The following is a 6,383-nucleotide window of genomic DNA, read 5'->3' on the forward strand; positions in this document are numbered from 1 at the left end:
TGTTATACACTAGGGAATATGGAGTGTCCCTAGTAGAAGTGTGGACTAAAGTGCGGTAACCATGTAAGGCGAAAGGTAACATTTAATTCCAATCTTTGTAAGTCACTACCATCTTTTGGACTATTTTCTTGATGTTCTTATTGGCTGCTTTGACGACCCCATTCATCTTGGGTCGATATGACGAAGATGTGTGGTGTTTTATTTTGAATTTTTCGTATATCGCAGTCATCATTTTGTTATTCAGATTGGTGGCATTGTCAGTGATGATCTGGTCAGGTAACCCATATCGACATACTAACTCTCTTTTTATGAACCTTAACACGATCTTCTGAGTCACATTGGCATAAGAGTTTGCTTCCACCCACTTAGTGAAGTAATCTACAGCAACTAAATTGAATCGATGTGCATTAGAAGCTTTAGGCTCTATAGGTCCAATGACATCCATTCCCTACATAGAAAATGGCCAAGGTGAAGTTAAGACATTCAAGGGGTTTGGAGGGGCATTGATGTTGTCGGCATATATCTGAAACTTGTGGCATTTCTTCATATAGTTGCAATAATTTGTCTCCATTGTTTACCAGAAATAGCTAGCTCTCATGATCTTCTTAGCCATGGCATGCCCATTTGCATGGGTTCCAAAAGTTCCCTCATTTACCTCTTCCACCATTTTTTGAGCTTCCTTGGCTTCTAGGCACTGAAGAAGTATCATATCATGATTCCTCTTGTAAATGACATCCCCGCTCAAAAAGAAGTTCATAGCTAGTCTCTTGAGTGTCCTCTTGTCATTCTCTGAAGCATTGGGAAGATATTCCTAAAGTTGTAAGTACTCTCTTATGTCATGGTACCATGGCTTTCCGCCGGGCTCTCCTTCGATTTCGTGGCAATAAGCGGGTTCATTCTTATCCCCTATTTGGAATTGGAGTAGGCTGTCTCCACCAATATGGAACATTGAAGATAGGGTTGCTAGTGCATCTGCCAACTTGTTGTCCTCTCTAGGGATGTGATAGAACTCCACTTGATCGAACTGTTCAACCAATTTCTAAATGTAATCTCTGTAAGGCACCAATTTGTTGTCATGAGTTTCCTATTCTCCCTTTATCTGATGGATTACCATAGCATAATCCCTAAATACTTCCAGGATCTTGGCTTTTGAGTCTATAACAACTTTCAATCCCAAAGTGCATGTTTCATATTCTGCCACATTGTTGGTGCAATCAAAGCATAGTCTAGCAATGAAAGGAAGGAACTTCCCCACTGGAGACACCAACACAACACCTACTCCATGTCCAAGCGCATTGGAGGCCCCATCATAGACTAAGGTCCATTTCTCTTTTTCTTTGGAATCAGTGGATAAGACCATGACATCCTCATATAGGAATTCATACTTCATATGCCCTAGTTTGTCCATAGGTTGGTTAGCTAAATAGTCAGCAATGGCACTCCCTTTCATAGCCTTCTGTGTAACATACACGATGTTGTGTTCAGATAATAACACTTGTCATCTAACAATCCTTCTTGTTAGTATAGGTTTCTCGAAATTATATTTGATGGGATCCATTTTCGAAACTAACCACGTGGTATGACTCAACATATATTGCCTCAGACAGCGGGATGCCCAAACTAAGGCACAACAGGTACGTTCAAGCATGAAATACTTTATCTCACAAGCTTTGAATTTCTTGCTCATATAGTAAATGGTTTGCTCTTTTCTCCCAAAATCATCACGCTGTCCTAAGACACAACCCATGGAATCCTCAAGTATAGTGAGGTAAAGGATCAAAGGTCACCCTGGAACTGGAGGCATCAACATTGGAGGCTCCGTCAAATATTGCATTATTTTTTTGAACGTCGACTGAAAATTATCATTCCACTTCACTTCCTGGTTCTTGCTTAAGAGCTTGAACATTGGTTCACATGTAGATGTTAGTTGTGAGATGAACCTTGAAATGTTGTTCAACCTCCCCAAGAATCCTTTGACTTCCTTTTCTGTTCGAGGCGTTGGCATTTCAATAATGGCCTTCACCTTCTCTAGGTCCACCTCAATACCTTTCTGGCTAACGATGAAACCCAAAACTCGACCAGATTTCACTCTAAAGCTACATTTGGTTGGATTCAACTTGAGTTGGTACTTTCATAGTCTTTCGAATAGCATCCTCCAGTTTCCAACGTGCTCTTCCTTAGTTTTGGACTTAGAAATGATGTCATCCATGTAAATTAACGATATGACTTGGTAACAAAAGGTACCCCACAGAGTGATGAATGTAGTTTTGTTCACGTCCTCGGGTGCCATTTTGATTTGATGATACCCCGAATATGGTAAGTGTCATGTTGTGAAGGAAATTCATATAAATTTTGGGAACTTATGGTGTAGTTATGATGAAATTCATGCACAACTCTAAATAATCTAGTGTGATTAATCTTGTTTAAGGACCTTACATGTTTTTGTGTCAATTGTAGGAGAATGAGGAGTAGAAAATATGGAAATTGAAGGAATTTGTGTAAAAGGAGCTCTGGATCCCTAGCCCAAGCTATAATTGCTAATTCAAGAAAAAAGACTTAATCATTCGACAATTCTCACTTTTGGATGTCAAAATTTTTGTGTGTTTCTCGCCCTAGCGAGAGCACCTCGCTCAAGCAAGAAATACAAGTTCAAAACTCTGAATTTCTCGTCGAAGCCATAGTTGTCGCTCATGCTAGAAGAATATCTTAATGCTGAAATTTGCTCTCTCGCTCGAGCGAGAATCTCTAACTCGAGCGAGAGACCAGAAGTCTAGAACAGATATAGGCGATTACGAAAAGTAAAGGGGGATTATCTAACCATTTTCCAAGCTTTTACACATGACTTTAGAGAGAGAAAACTAGATGGGAAGAAAGAAGTCGTGGGAACGACTATAGATCCAAAATTTCTTGTATTTCTCAGGATAAGAGTGTTGTAATGACAATGATGAGTGGCTATTTTTTCAGTGTTGGGATTAAAATGTAATCTTCTAACTCTTGTATTCTTGGATTCAATTCGAAAATATATTTTAGTTGTTTGATTTTGGAAAGTTTACTCTGCGCTTAATGCTTGTTTCTTCTTAATTTCTAGTTTCTTGATCTTGGATCCAAGATTAACTGGGAAATCGAATTTGGATAATCTTTCTTGATTCATCATTGAAATAAGAATGGACAGTGATGTATGAATTGTTTTTACATTGGATTTTGTAACGTCCCAAAAATTACTCCAAAAATATTGCTAAAAAATGGGTAATTTTTTTTTTGAATGAAGCCATATAAATTTGTTTCCTTATATTCGTTTCATTTTCGGAACATCACTTTAAGTAACATATAATGCGGAAAAATAACAAAAACGTTACCTAATGGTAATAAAAAAACTAAACATAACTTCGAATAATACTTCATTACAATAACGGAAAATATTGGTAAGAAATACAAGGTAGAAATAGATCTTCACCCAAACTGAAACTATACAAAAGGCTGAAACATTCAGCACATCAAAAAGTACCCTACACGGGTATCCTACTCAAAAAGAAAAATAGAAATGGAAAAGGCTCCTAGTGGCTAGCTCTAGTGTCCACGGGTGCGCTAGAGCACTCGCTCGGGTCCTCCTCCATCTCAGAGTCGGGGGAGAGGTTTATAACTTCAATGGAATCCTCGATGTAGATTAACTCCACACAATTATCATCTTCAGCTGCTAGCTCCCCCTCCTCAGCCGCAATCTCCTCCTTTGGGTCATAGGACGAATGTTGCAACAAAGTCACTACCTTTGCATCTGTCTGGGGTTCTCGCATGGTTCGTTGAGCGACTCTCCTCCATGATGGGGAACTGATCACGACATCCCAAGTTCGTCGCCTCCTGGATGGCCCTACAGCATCTGGTCCTTGAGGAGTCACAGACTGAGTCGATGGCACAGTAGGTGCCGAACTCCGAGCAGGCAAGGTAAAGGAAGCCTCCAGCTCCTCATGATGGTATGGAAAGTGCATCGTAGATCTATCACATACCATCTCCAACTCTAAGGCACAAGGGCCAGTGTAGGTGTATCGGTCTCCCTCAATCTTCCATACTCCCTCCTAGGACATCGAGAAGCGGTAACATTAAATCCTGGTAGAACGATCCATCTGAACAAAATGTGAATCGAAGAAAAATAGAAAGAAAAGGGAGTAAGACATCTAATGAATAAATACTCATTGACGGCATGGAATTACATAGAATATCACATCTTATATATATATATATATATCATATACATAAATACAAAAGATGAATAATCTTATAACTCAAATCATGATGATCAATATCCACGAGCTCAATGTATGAATGCTATGTTTATTTCATCCATCCTTACACCAATATCCTCCCAATAAACTATTCGGAAATAACCGAGAGTACAGGTCCCATAACAAGTCGATTTGAACGCACCAAACTATTCCTTGCAAGAATATATGATTGATCTGTTCCAAAGAACTGTCCATTTCAGAACGGTGTCGTATCAAACACTTTCTAGACATCCCTCTCATCGATCCTGATTGCAAAGAGGGGTTAGCTGGTAATTGTGTATGTTTTCTGTTATTTTGAAGAAACTCGTTAGTCGATTAAGGCTCAACATAATCGATTAACTGCAGTTAAAAATAGAACACTATATTAACCCAAGTTTTTCATATCGGTTCATAACTTAACTTTGAGAAAAGTTCAGAGGGTTAGAACATATTTTTCGAAAACAGAGAGTTTACAAATTATTGAGAAAATCTAGAGCTCAAACTTTCATATCTTTTAGAAAGATTTTCTCAATATTCTTTTGAGAAAAGAAAAGGGTGAATTTTTACAAGATACCCGTTGAGCTTTCATTGTCAAATCTGTGAAAAAGAAACTTGCATCTCACACATTGTATTTCTGTATTTGTGAGATCTTTTAGGAGTTCTTAGATTCGTAGAAGATTGTAAAATCTGCATATTGAGGTGCATATGAAACTTGAAGAATTATTGTTAGACTTAGGCAATAACACATTCTCCTGGTGTGTTGTATCACCAAAGAAAGAGAATAGGTTTGGAAAAACCGTAGCTGCGGTTAGGTGTCTTCCCGAGAAGCAAGAGGTCTTGGTTATAAGTGATACTTAGGCTGAGGCTAGAGTCGCGAACAGTGAGGTATCCTAGTAGGCGAGCTTTGTAGTCAAACCGAAGTGGGGGTTTAAGATCCAATAAAGGAGCGTCTTGATTCTTGTATTGGAATTGTGTTTGTAAGAAACATTGAAGATTCCATAGTGAAGATAAAATCTGGCAAGATCAGAAGGGGAGGCTTGGATGTAGTTTGTAGTGGACAGCAAACGAACCAGGATAAAAAGCTGAGTCCTCTTCTTCTTTCCCTTATCGTTTTACATTTTCGCATTACTTGATTTATTTAACTTGACATTCATATAATTCTCTAGTACTTGCATATTCTGCATAGTGCATTTACTGTTCTTAATTGTCTGTATAATTGTATGTAAGTTTGGTTGAATCTTAGTAATCTTGGATGACCGAAAGAATTTTGTTTAAACTATAACTAAACCAATTAATCGATTATATGGTTTAGATAATCAATTAACAGCAGATGATTTCATCGATTAAGTTTGTATTTAATCAATTAAACAGTGTGTTAATTTGTATAATTTCGGTATTTATCGAGCGACGATAATTGTATACCCTCTAGGTGAGTGGCGGAGCCCCGTGGGACCTATCATATCCAAGGAATTGGTGTTTGATGAATTATCTAAGGATTTTGTAATCAAGGAATTGAAACAAATGATTCGAAGAAAATGTTGCATCAAGATTAATAACTTCACAAGTTTTATAGAATTGAATCTAAAGATTACAAAGAGGAGGAATGATGAAAGTCAATCCCAACTATTTTTAATTTTTTTTAGAAAACCTTTTTTAATTAATTGTTTTTGATAATCTAAACCAATGAACAACCTTAATTCTCAATTTTGTACATATCTACTCAATTTACTATTTTAGAAAATAGTATATATATGAATTGCTCTCTAAGGACGATATCCCGGTATTTACCGGTTTTATTACTTGAACGATACATTTCACTTTTCGTACGAAAAATATCAACAAAATACCCACCCATAAACGGGGGCTTGTTGAAAGGGTAGTTCCGTGTTTTTATTTTATTTTAGTTGGGAGTTTTCTTCTCTCAACAAATCGTCCTGACAGTAGTGTCAATTTGTTGAAAGATTAATACTCTCATTTTCGTTATGTTCCTTTTGTAAGTAAGAGAACTCGGTTTTATTCTTTGTTCGCCATCTCGGCTTTGTTGAAATAAATTCCAACGCCGGTATAATGGTTTCAAGAATATTCCAGTTACAACTTACTTTCTTAATAATCATGTGAATAAGTCAT

This window comes from Lupinus angustifolius, chromosome LG11 (genome assembly GCF_001865875.1).
Source record: "Lupinus angustifolius cultivar Tanjil chromosome LG11, LupAngTanjil_v1.0, whole genome shotgun sequence".
NCBI lineage: Eukaryota > Viridiplantae > Streptophyta > Magnoliopsida > Fabales > Fabaceae > Lupinus > Lupinus angustifolius.